This window comes from Mustela lutreola, chromosome 10, assembly GCF_030435805.1.
Source record: "Mustela lutreola isolate mMusLut2 chromosome 10, mMusLut2.pri, whole genome shotgun sequence".
Classification (NCBI taxonomy): domain Eukaryota; kingdom Metazoa; phylum Chordata; class Mammalia; order Carnivora; family Mustelidae; genus Mustela; species Mustela lutreola.
Window position 1 is genome coordinate 111,656,645 of NC_081299.1, and position 12,948 is coordinate 111,669,592.

Sequence of the window (12,948 nt, forward strand, 5' to 3'; positions counted from 1 at the left end):
GGGTTTTCAGTCAATGATGTTCCCTGACAATGATGTTCCCACCTCAAGGGTGTGGGCTCTGAGGAAACTTTTTTTTTTTCAGGCTTTTGTTCTCTGGCGGTTTTTTCTTTGTTCACTTTTTTTTCTCACTTTGACCGCTTTTGATGGTTTTTGTAGTTTTAGAGGAAAACAAACCGCACCCTGATCTCCCTCTCAGAGAGAAGCCTCAGTCTTGCTGCAGAGCCCAAATAAGTTCCCCCTTGGCCGCTGGCAGAGCAGGTTCCAAGTTGCTGTCCCTGGGGATGGAGGATCTTTTGCTTGTACCCAAAAGCACGGCAGCAGCAGCTTTGGGCACCTCCAGAGCGCTAGAGAGGTTCCAAGCAGCAATCGCACACTGAGATTTTCCCGCTGGCCCGGGCTGGGAGTGCCTGGTCTTTCTGGGTCTAAGAGCGCCCACCTTGCACGCACCAATTTCAGGGAAGGCAGAGGTTCGCGCGCGGGTCTCAGGCTCTGAGAACAGGGCACAGGTCCGGGAGCACCAGGCTGGGCCTTCGCGCACCTCTCTGGGGCGAGAGTTTGGTGCAGGCTCTGAAACAAGGGCGTGTATCAAAGGGCACCGGCGGGGCCTTTATACCTCTCTCAGGGGAGTATCTCAGGCTCTATAGCAGGACTCTCGCATTCTGCCGCCTGGTGTGGCTCCCATCCCCTCACAGGAAAGGGACCCCATGCATTCTCCAGTGCGCTGGCAGCTTAGGGACCAAGAGCTGGTTTCTCTGACACACACTCTGCCTCAGCGCCACGGGAGGCTGTCCTGGGACCGGGGACAGCCAAGAGTGCTCCAAGCCTGTGTGGACCCTAGGCCTGGGGATCCCAGCCCTGAATTCATTCCTCTGCCCTTGATGACCCCAGAATAGATCAATTCAGCAACTGTTAATCCATGCCAGGCCAGGGAACAAACACAGCAGTACACAAGATCAACTCGCCTTGGTCCCAGGAGCCTGGATTCCCCAAGGAGGTCTTCACCTGGTCTCTGAAGGGGATTCTGGGGGTTCCAAGATGGCCATGGGTGGAGCCCACCAGGTAGAGAGGCCCCTGGAGAGTGTCCACTGGCGCTGAGCAGACAGAAGATCCCCTCAGGCCTTCCCTCGTGGCTCCACTGTGCCCTGGGGAGAGAAAAGGGCCAGCCACACCGCACCGGGGCCGCAGCTCGGCCGCCCAGGAGCGGCAGCGGGCCTAGCCTGGAGCTCAAGCAGCGGCAGGGAGGCCGGGACTGGGCGGGGGACTGGGGTCCTGGAGTCAGCAGAAGAGCAGCGGGAACCGGCAGGGGGCGCAGCCAGCCCCTCACCGGACAGGACAGACAGGAGGCTGGGCGAGGGCGCGCGGGCCTGCAGAGGCCTGCACCGCTGTTTGCCGCCCCCCACCCGCCGCAGCGGGCTCGCACCTGCCTGCCCCGCCCACCGCCTTCTGCGGGCCCAGCGAACTCACTGCGCAAAAAGCGCCTCCTGGGGAGGCAGGGGTTCTGGGCTGGCGGGGCAGGGCGCAGGGGAGTGCATGGGTGCCCCGCTGACTCAGGTACTGAGGGGCTGGGGAGGGGTAGGGGCGCTAGGGAGAGAGGGAGGCTGTGTCCCTCCTGCCCGCTGCCACCTGCTGCTTCGTCGAAGGGAGCAGGAGGGGGGCCTGGCGGACAGGTTCCTGCTGGCCTGGTGCTCCTGCGCCCCACAGCCCTTGCCCCACAGCCCTTGCCCCACAGCCCTTGCCCCACAGCCCTCGCTCCACTTCTCTGTATCCAGGGAACCCGTGGGGCCCTACTGACATCAAGGAGCCCAGCACCACTGGGCTTGTCTGACCCCCAGAGAGACGCCTGTGCTGACAGGCTTCTTTTCCAGAACTTGATGGAAAATTTTGTCCCTCAGAATCGCTGGGCTCCCCAACCCGAGAGGAGCTGGCTCTGCCCGCACAGCCTGGGCCCCACTGGGCCCCCTCCACCTCAACTGCCTTTTACCCAGGAGCCCCAGGATACCATTCCTTTCTGGCCCATGGACCCCTTCCCCCCACCCCCACCCCCACAACTCTACTTTGGGCCTGCGACCACCCTGGGATCACTTCCATCTCCGGCCCCCTACCCCATAGGTCCTTGTCCACCTCCAGGCCTGACCCCTGACCCCTCTCACCTCTGGAGTCACTGAAACCCTTCCACTTGGGGGCCACTGGCATCTGCGATCCCAGACTCCCGGGACTCCCCTCCACCTTGGAGCTCCCTACCCTGTTTCCTCTAGGAACTGCTGTGCCTAGAGCACCGAAACCCCACATTCTCAAGCCAGCTGTCTTCGGGCCAGGGACTCAGGTAACCTCAGGGACCCTCCTTTCTGGGGCACATACTCCTCTCTGTGCAGGAGAGACCAGAGAGAGCAGGCTTGGGGATCCTTCACTCCAGCTGGATGGAGGGGCAGAAGCTGGGGTGTGTGTGAGGGGGTGCTCACAGGTGGCCTCCCTGGGTAAGGAGCTTCCAGGAGGAAGCTTCAGGGCGAGGCCAAGATGTGGAAGCCTCAGGAAGCACTGGCTGCACAGACTCCAGGCTCCTGGCTTGGGCAGTGGGCATTTAGTGGCCAGAGCCCTACAGGGCCAACCCCGTCCAAACCCACCCCACCCTGGCTGGCTTTTTTGTCTTGAATTTGCACAGCAGCCTTTTCTCCAGTATGAAATTGAAAGCTTTGCTTTGGAAAGTTTTGTGTCCAGGAGGCTCCTGGGAATCCACTTACTTTATTTTCGGAGGCTACTTGAGGAGGGTGGAGTCTTTGGGACCTTAACAGCAGGTCTCCTGATCCTTCCTGACTTCCTTTTTTTTTTTTTTTTTTTAGATTTATTTATTTGAGAGAGATAAAGAGCACACCACAGAACACATGCAGGCACAGGTGAATGGGCCAGGTGAATGGACCTGAGCCAAAACAAAGAGTAAGATGCTCAACCAGCTGCAACCACCACCCCCCCGCCCCCCTTTTATGGATGGGTTACACCTACACACTGTTAGGTGCGTTGCCTGGACCCGGCTAGTCTTACAGCAGTCCTAGGACATCGTCTCTTGCCCAGTGTCTCTGGTCAGTACCAACCCATGCCTCAAGGGTGGGAATGACTTCTTCCTGACTCCTTTTTTTTTTTTTTTAAGATTTTTTATTTTATTTTATTTATTTGACAGAGAGAGATCACAAGTAGGCAGAGAGGCAGGCAGAGAGAGAGAGAGGAGGAAGCAGGCTCCCTGCTGAGCAGAGAGCCCGATGCGGGACTCGATCCCAGGACCCTGAGATCATGACCTGAGCCGAAGGCAGCGGCTTAACCCACTGAGCCACCCAGGTGCCCTTCCTGACTCCTTCTTAACTCCCTGTCCAGCCCGGGTTGCCCACCCCCCTCCAGGCTGTCCTAGTTGTATATATTGGATCTCTGTAGATTGTGGGCACCATCAGATCCTCACCTGTCGTGACCGGCACAACAAATCAGCCAGGAACATGAGGGTAAGAGGATGAAGAAAAGAACTCGAGAAGCAAAGAGATGGGGGGCAGGAGGAGCACTGAGGAGGATGTCCAACAGTGCTAAGTTTATTCAAAGCATTAAGGCCATATATATAGTGACATTACATCTGTGTTTAGTTAAGCAACTACGGTTCCTCATGACGCCAAATGGCTGATGCCAGTACAAATACAGCAAACCTGAAAGTCATTTATGGGCTGTACTAAGGCAGCAAGGACCAGCAACGAACTTTTTAGCCCAACCGAATTGTTCTCATTTGTTTAGTAAGCGTGTGGGAAGTCACGTAGGCGAGCGCACAACACATAGCACAGACTCTTTCCCAGTGCTACTCAACTTTTCCCGTCCTAAACCTTTTGTTAGGTTATTCAGACTTTAAAGGAGGCACAAGTCAGGGTCTGGTTTGGCTCTCATCTCAAGCCTTATTGCGGCCTCCCACACTCACCGAAATGAGAACATGGCTCAGGGTTATGGAGCGAATATACCCTTTAGGAAACATTAAAGGACGTAGCATAACTGGTCCGGGGTCACCCAGCCTGTGAGAGGCATGGGTGAGATTCAGACTGCACTGGGTCCCACAGCCATTTTCAGCTCACCTTAGTGTCCAACCTGGTCCCAGAAGGTTCCTGCTCAGGACTTTGCTTTGTGCTGAGCTGGGCTTGCTTCCTGCCTGTGAAGCCATTTTCACAGTGTGTCCCCAGCCCACCCTCTCATATTGAGCATCAGTGCTGCCTTGGCTGGCCTCTGTTGATCGTGCCGTTCCTCTCCATCCCTCTGTCACCCCTCCGGCCCACTGTCCTACTGCCCTCTGTCCAGTGGGCCAAGTTCTGAGTTTCTTGCCTGCACTTCCTCTTAACTGTGCTCTGTTGAAATCCTCTCTAACAGGGAGGATCTGCTTATCAGAGCAGCTTGATTTGGAATCCGTCTCCCCTGGAGGTCAGAGCTTCTGACCATCATGTCCCCAGCCTCAGCACTGGGGATGCCTGCCCAGCCTATTCTGGGTGCTCGTGGAGCTCTGGGATCTTGGAGAAGATTTGCCATGAAAATAAGCATTTATACATAATACGGAAGAGAAGATCTGAGGAAAATGAGTGGGTGTCATCTGGTAATGTTTGTGTTAGGATGGTTCTGAAATTTCTGGGCCCTGAGTTACCAAGAATCCTAGGTTGCCCAGCTGGAAGGACCTCAGATAGATCAGCTGGGCTCCTCACCTCATTTGACAGATGGGAAGTTGAGGCCCAGAGCTTAGTGCCACAGAGCAGGAGTGAGGAGAGATGTTAGTGACAGGAAGAAACCATAGCCTAAGCACAAAGTGGCTGAGCCTGGGCTTTGTTTATGCAAATGAGTTGCTAAAACAGTGGGCCTGAGGCTGCTGACCCTATCTGGTGCCCAGCAAGAAGTAACACCAGCCCACACCTTCTGAGGTTTAACTCATGCCAGGAATGATTCTCAATGTTTTATTTGTGGGCACCTGGGTGGCTCAGTTGTTCAGCTGAGGTTATGCTCCCAGGGTGCTGGGATCTAATCCTCACCAGGCTTCCTGCTCAGTGGGAAGCCTGCTTCTCCCTTTCACACTCCCCCTGTGTGTGTTCCCTCTCACCCTGTCTCTCTCTCTCTGTCAAATAAATAATAAAATCTTAAGAACAACAACACCAAAATGCTTTATTTGCCTTAGGAGATAGGGTCTGTTATGGCTACCATTTTAATGCATGGAAATATGGGCACAGGGCAGCTAAAGGAGTCCAAGGTCACACAGCTTGCAAGTGGAGGAGCCAAGATTTGAACCCTGGGCAGCCTGCCTCCAGAACCTGTATTATTTTTTCCCCTTGTGTATGTCATTTTTAAAAACCTTTCCCTGAATTCTAACAGAGATGTGTAAACATTGTTAAGCATGTAGTTTATTGATCATCACAAAGCTTAGGTTCTGAATCATTGCAGCAAGCTGGGGTGGGCTTTGATGTCAGACCTAATTGGAATCCAGTTTCTGGTGCTGCATGACCTTAGGTGACTTACTCAGCCTCAGTTTCTGCACTGAGTTTGGCAGCCTTGTGATGAGTAGATCATGTGACAATGCCTAGCGGGTTTGGTGCCTGGCGAGTGTTTAATAAATGGTTTTCTCTTCTTAATAATGAAGATTCTAAGTTGTGTTGGTTTTGTTAAGCAGTCCGAATACCTTCCTCATCGGTCAGTTGCCTGTCGGTCGCCTTGTAGGTACTTGTGATGAGTCACTTTGGTAAGTCACTATATATAGCTGAAACATTTGGGGGTAGGGGGGACACCCCCCTGCCCCCACTGCCCCTGCATTGAAAGTCTGTAATTTAAAATGTTCCACCTGTGCCTGTTTTTTTTTTTTTTTTTTAAACATAATCACTTTGGGACAGTGAAATTTATATGTCTTCTCCTTAGGGTTGTGACGGAGCCTTTGGGGACCTGCAACAGCTTACTTCCAGTTTCTGTCTGGCATGCTGATGGGCCAGAACTTATTTTAACAACATTCCATCACATTCCAGGCACCTGGAAGGAGAAATATGTTGAACTTCTCAGAAATTATTTTTTGGAACTGTTTTTATCCTGAGGAATAACCCATTTAAAAATTGAATGACCTTTATGGTTGACTTTTCCACTCTACATAATGCAAACTGAAAAACTCATTGTTTTCAGCTGCCTCTGCAGCAGTGGGAAGAGCAAGCCTGTGGGAGTCCTCCCCAGGTTGGCCCCAGCACAGAGCTGCATCATTCTACACACCCCTCATGCCTTGTCTCCTTGTCTGTGAGGTGGTAATGATGGTGCAGGGAGCTCCAGGGGTTGTCGTGAAGGTTACAGAGATGGGGGGTATAAACTTTGAACAGTGTGCCCCACATAAAATGCAGATCTGGTGAGCAGAGGCAGCTGCTCACATTAATTGTTGATGCCAAGGCACTGGAGTTCCACAACAGCCTATGCCTTTCTTTCCTGGGTCCTTTTTGTCTCAGCCACCACCTTAGAGAAAGTGACTCAGCAAGGCTGGTGCTTGTGGAGCCCTCTACAAAGCCAGCGATGCCCTGGATATAAGGGGGTTTTCCTGGGTGGTAGGACCCCATTTCAGAGGCTTAACTAGCCGGTTTCTCCTAACTGGTCCTGTCCTCCAGGGTCAAGATGAAGGCCTGCCAGGAGCCTGGTGGTCTCACCAGAGTTTTCCACTGGAAGCATGAAGGACCCCATGGGGCCTCATGCAGAATAACATGGGTGTTGGAGGGAGAACAGGGGGGACATCGCCTGTACCATCATGGGCAGGTCACTATATCTGGCTCAAGCCGGCTTTCTTCCCATCGGGGAAATGGCAGAAGACCATGCTTTTTCACAGGAGGGATGAGGGTTTAGGGAGGTATTTGATGACTGTGTTGGGGCTGCATGAGTAACAGAGTTGACGGAGGGGCCTTGGAGTCACAGACTTAGGTTCAGGCCCCTGCTCCTGCCACATAAAAGTAGATCGCTTGGGTAAGCCATGGACCTCAGTGTCCCCCTCTGTGTACTGGGGATAATACCTAGCATGTAGGTCTGTGAGGGGTACAAAATAGAAGGCCATATTAGGAGCTTAGAGAAGAGCCTGGTACTCACTAGATTGTAGTTTTATAGTGATACTCTGGCATCACTGGTGTTGCAGACCTGGTCCTATCCTCTGGAAGCTTTGGCTGTGTGACAGATGGCTTATGAGGCCGTGGCTGACAGAAAGAAGTGGCGTCTGTCTTTTCTTAAGATTAAGGGTACAGAGGGGTGCCTGGTGGCTCAGTCTTTGAAGCATCCAACTCTTGGTTTCAGCTAAGGTCATGATCTCAGGGTGGTGGGATTGAGCCCTGAGGTGTGCTCTGCTCTCAGTGTAGAATCTGCTGGAGTTTCTATCTCCCTGTATTTGTGTGTGTGTGTGCTCTCTCTGTATCTCTGTCTCTGTCACTCTCTCCATAAAATAAATGAATCTGTAAAAATAAATATATACATACATGCATAAGTTAATTAATTATGGGTACAGAAATCAGTGATGGAGCTGGGCTGATGGGACACTTGGCAGCAAACACAGGTGCACCCTGCTTGAAGGCTCGGGGGTAGCTGCGGTGTCGCCAGTGGTGATGGGGGTGTGAGGAAGTTGCCTCATGCAGCATCCAGAGGGGAACTTAGATGGGGAGGGCTCCAGGGAGTAAATGCCCATGGGTAGGAAGCATCTTCAGGCAGACGAATGTCAGAGGGTGTCCTCATGGATGGGGAGGCACCCTTTCTCCCTGAAGCTGCCCACGAGTGGAGGTGTGCCTGCTGGGGACATAAGTAAATCATTGGGGTTTAGCCTCCTAAGCTGTTAATTTATGAAGATGTGGCCAAGACCTTGTCTCACTGCTTTTTAAAGAGAAGTAAATTAAACTGTTGTTTGGGATGGTGTTGTCTTCCAAAGGCTCATTCAGTGTCAGTGGCAGAGCTGCTGTGGGCTTTCCAACTTGTCTGGAAAGCCTGGTCCAGGCAAGGGTGAGGGATATTCCCATCTCTTGGGGTCTCTTGCCCTCTCTGTTTATGGCAGAACGTGGTTTTGTGACTGGTAAATGGACAGGCATCCTGTGCAGATCCTTCAGCTCTTCGTGTGGCTGCAGTAGAGGAAATTCCCATTCACTGGGCACAGACTGTGGCTGGACGGGCGGTGTGGCGGGGCTCTCACCGAGCATTCTCCTTTCACGTAATCCCCGACCAGACATGAGTTTTGTGGTGTTGCCACTTTCCTGCTAGCCAGGAGGGAAATTGAGGCCCAGGAAAGTTACACTTTCTCGCTGTGGTAAGCGGCAGAGCCATGTCAGCCGGTCCAGGCCCTGGCTTTCAGGTCTGTTTGCTGTGAGCATTTCCTCTTGTGTTTCCAGCTTTTGGCCTGTTTGACCTATCAAACTATTGATGGTGTATTGATAATTCTAATACTCTCGACATTGTGAGAGATTAGCTCTTCACTTTGTGGTAGAAATGTTTCTTGCTGTATTTTTCTTTTAATTAAAAAAAAAAGTCAAAGTCCCACGTTTCTGCCCATATGAATCTCCCTGAGTCTCCCTGTTGTGAAGTGGTTGGGTTTGGGGATTTTTAGGGCAGGGGCCCTGACATAGTTGGTGGTGGCTTTGCCTGGAGGAGCCCATGGCTCAGGACTTAGAGTGGGGACTGGAGCAGTGTGAACTGTGGCCTGAAAATGTGTTCGTGTGTGCTGAGGTGGTGCCCAGATTCTTTTGGAGGATGAACTGAGGTTTTGATCAGTAGGTTAGTGAAACACTTGATGGAATAACACTGATAATTTTGTTTTTGTATTCAATCCTAATTTTGTGTTTTTGTTTTCGTGTAGTGCAGTGTGCTCTATGTTCTAAGAAAAAATTGGCAATCAATTCATACAGTATCATGATTTAATAATCCTTCCTCACTCACCGGGTCATATTTCAGGTTTTTATATGTAGTTTTTATATCTGTAGTTCTGTTTCTGAATTCTGCATTTTGATTCATTCCTTCATTTTTAAATTTCTTATTTTAAAGATTTTATTTATTTGAGAGAGAGAGAGAGAGAGAGAATGAGCTAGGAGCAGCGGCAGAGGGAGAAGGAAAGGGAGACTCCTCACTGAGCAGGGAGCCTGATGTGGGTCTCAGATCCCAGGTCTCTGAGATCAGGACCTGACCCAAAGGCAGATGCTTAACAGACTGAGCTACCCAGGTGCCGCCGCATTCCTTCACATTTTTATTTTTACTCCAGTGCTGCACTGTTTGGCTGGTTGCTTCAGTTTCTGGGAGGGAGGGAGATGGCCCCCTCCCCTGTTCTTCTAACAAGTTTGCTTTCGCTGCATTGACTGGAGAAGGGCCAGGCTTCCTGAAGATGAGTAGGATGATTCAGTGACACCCAAAAGGCAGTGGCTATCATTGTTCCCACTGTGCTTCAACAACTTCACCCACTGACTCTTTGATGATGGCAGCCACCAGCAAATCTTCTGCAGAGGACTGCTGCCTTGGGATGCTTTTCTTGTGGTGCTGGACTTCATTCCCCCTGGCAGCCAGTACAGCTAGGATTAGAACCCAGGAAAAGTCCCATTAGAACCCAAGAAAGTGGGGTGCCTGGGTGGCTTAATCGATTGTCTGCCTTTGGCTCAGTTCATGGTCTTAGGGTCCTGAGATCAAACCCTGCACTAGTGTCCGTGCTGGCTGTGGAGCCTACTTAAAATCAAACAATCAGAAATCAGCCCAAGAAAGTACCCTCCTTTGTGTTGGTCTATACTGTGGATCAGATTTTATTTTTCTTTTCTTTTTTTCTTTCTTCTTTCTTTTTAAAGATTATTTATTTGTCAGTGAGAGAGCACAAGCAGGGGGAGCAACAGGCAGAGGGTGAGGCAGGCTTCTGGTTGGGTAAGGAGTCTGATGCCAGACTTGATCCCAGGACCCTGTGATCATGACCTGAGTCATGTTAGGCTGCTGCCTAACAGACTGAGCCAACCAGGCATCCCCCAGGATCAGACTTCAATAACCCTACCAGATTTCTTTAGCTTTGACATTTTAAAGGACAATGAAAGCTAGCTAAACCTACACCAGGATTCTGCATCTGCTGGGGCTGTGCTGTCCGGGCCTATGTGCCTCCTGTTCTTCTAACCCCATCAATTCCACCCATGTTTTAGCCAGAGAACTGTAGGCAGGTGTGGGTGTGTCACTGAAAGCTTTGACTCATCATTCATATCTTTATTGTAAGCTTATAATCTTTATTTTTTTTCTTTTTTTGGGTAAGATTTTATTGATCTGTTTGTTTATGAGAATGAATGGGGAGCAGAGGCAGAGGGAGAAGCAGACTCCCTGCTGAGCAGGAAGTCTGACATAGGGCAAGATCCCAGGATTATGGCCTGAGCCCAATGCAGATGCTTAACCAACAGAGCCACCTAGGTGCCTCTTTATTTTTCCTTTATTGATTATCTGCCTTTCTGAGGCAGCGTTCTACCTGGGTTTTCATAACTCTTCCACTAGTCTGGACTATTTTGAGGTAATTCCTATACATTTTGGCTATGCTGCTAAATGATGCTATGACCTTGGACTCTTTTTTTTTTTAACCTCTCTGAGCCTTGGTTTCCTCTGTGCTAATGGGGATAATATACCCTCTCTTGCAGATGTGTGGAGGGCCATGGCTGACTTGGATGCAGTTGGAGTCATCTCACAGCACATGGAATACACAATTTATCTTGCTTCCTGTCTTGATAACGACATCTTGGTTTTCATGCTGTCTTAGAACAAGTAGAACTTGACTTACATGTAAGTTGTGAATTCACGTGCTTTTGACAGAGGTGTTATTTTAGTTTAGTTTAGTTTAGTTTAGTTTAAAGCAGGCTCCACACCCAGTGCAGAGCCCAGTGTGGAACTCAAACTCACCACCTTGAGATCAAGACCCGAGCTGAGATCAAGAGTTGGCCGCTCAACCAGCCTAGTCACCCAGGCATCCCTTCTGTTTATCATTTTTCAAAAAATGTGACAAGTAACACTTTTTCTGCCTGGACCTGTCCTCACACCTGCTATGCTGGCCTGGGGGCCAGACGTGTAACTGGTGTGGTGCTGGTGATGATGAGCAAGACAATTGTTAAGTCTTTTTACCCTAATTGCTGTTGTCCTATTATTTCTCTTTTTTTTTTTTTTAAAGATTTTATTTTATATCGTGGTGATATATACAAAAACTGTTGCTTCTGGTCCTGCATTAAAACTTGAATATGTAGGGCATTTTTCAAGGATTCATCACTGGAGATACAGTATTTGTTTTTCTCTGTCTGACTTATTTTGCTTAGCACAATGCCCTCTAGGTACATCCATACTGTTGTAAATATCAGGATCTCATCCTTTTTGATGGCTGAGTAATAAAACCATTGTGTGTATGTACCACTTCGTCTTCTGTTGCCGGACACTTGGGCTGCTTCCATACCTCGGCTATGGAAAAAAAAAATGCTGCAGTAGGCTTAGGGGTGCCTCTGTGCTTTCAGAATGTTAAGTCTGATGTGTCAACTGCCACAACAGTCGTGGCAACTCAGGAAGGGAGCCGGGTCCAGGAGGTAAGAGGAGGAGTGCAGCTTTAGGCAATCTGAGTTGAGGTGTCTGTGGGACCCGCAGGTGTAGGTTCTGGTTGGACAGTCAAAATGTAGGGATGGGTGCTTGGGGGAAGAGAGATGCAATCATGCTGTTGCCAAGGGATATATTTCTTGTAGAAAGAGTGACAGTTAAGGATTTAGGGTAATTCCTTCTTTTCTTGGGCAGATAAAGGGGAAGAATAAAGGAGTAGTGGATGGAAGGGGAGGGACGTGGCTTTGATGCCAGGAAGGCATTTTTGCACAGATGTCTAGAGAAGAGAGATTTCAAGGAATGAAATGTCAGCAATGTTCGATGATGTGAAAAGTTGCAAAGCAGCTTGATTAGGGGGTGGGGGTAGATTGAGGAGGTTGTCACTGAGTACTGAAAGAAAATGGGAGGTGAGTAGTGGAGTCCTAAGCCAGACAGAGAGATAGAGTGACTGGGCGTGAAACCATGGAGGTCACATACAAGAATAGCCTTTTAGAAAGTTTGATGGTAAAGACACAGACGATCATAACTCCAGACATAGCTTGGACAAGGGTGGGTTTTACAGGCTGTGTTTGCCTATTTGCAGGTTGACTGAAGGGAGATGACAGATGGTGCATGCTGCTGGGCGTTGTGGGTTGAGATGGGATCAGAGAGGAGTGTATGGATGCCCTGACTGCTTCTGTAGAACGCGAGGCCAACATTAGGCATGGAGGGAATGGAACGAACGTGGCTCAAGGAGATGTGCAGTCTCAGATACAGACCACATGGCTCAGAGTCTTGCAGGGCTCTCCTTGCCTCTGCGTGGCCCTTCTCACAGGGTTTAAGTTTTGAACAGTCCTTTTGTTGCTCTGGGTTTGGGGTGTGACTGGAGAGACAGAGCAGAGAGAAAGGGCTGAGGAAAGACCAAGAGAGCAGGAACTCACAGAGGGGAGTCTACTACCCTCTCTGCCTTCCCTGGTATGGGCTCTCTCCTGATCTGGATGGACGGATGACCTGCCATTACTTCTTTTAAAAATGCATTTTGCTTTACCCTGCCAGAAAGCAACACATGTTTATTGAAGAATAGTGGGAAACCCCAGAGAAACTGAAGGAAGAAAATAAGCACTCAGCTGAAGACAACCATTCAAAAGTTCTGGCACCTTTTCCTCCCAACTTTCACTGAAGTTGAACAGATAAATGTATATATATGAAGTGATTTCTGGGAAAGACCAAAAAAAAAAAAAAAAAAAGATACAAACAACAAGAAAACAAAAAAGAGAACAAAGCAGAAGAAAACGGTGTTCATTTTCTTCCTGAGGCTGCCCTTCCTCCGTACTGCTACTTGGTTTTACTACCTGCTTTGCTCCCTGGGCTTTCTTGACAAAACATGGTTCCACTACTTTTACCTTCTTC

At 49.9% G+C, this 12,948-nt stretch overlaps 1 protein-coding gene across 1 annotated transcript in view; it reads left to right on the forward strand.

The window, feature by feature from the left end:
- LOC131810212 (piggyBac transposable element-derived protein 5-like) overlaps window positions 1–12,948 on the forward strand; it is a 35,180-nt gene that overhangs the window by 12,059 nt on the left and 10,173 nt on the right. Inside the window, exon 3 of the mRNA XM_059137880.1 lies at window positions 10,626–10,767. The gene's annotated coding sequence lies outside the window, so the exon portion shown is untranslated. The remainder of the gene's footprint in view (window positions 1–10,625; window positions 10,768–12,948) is intronic.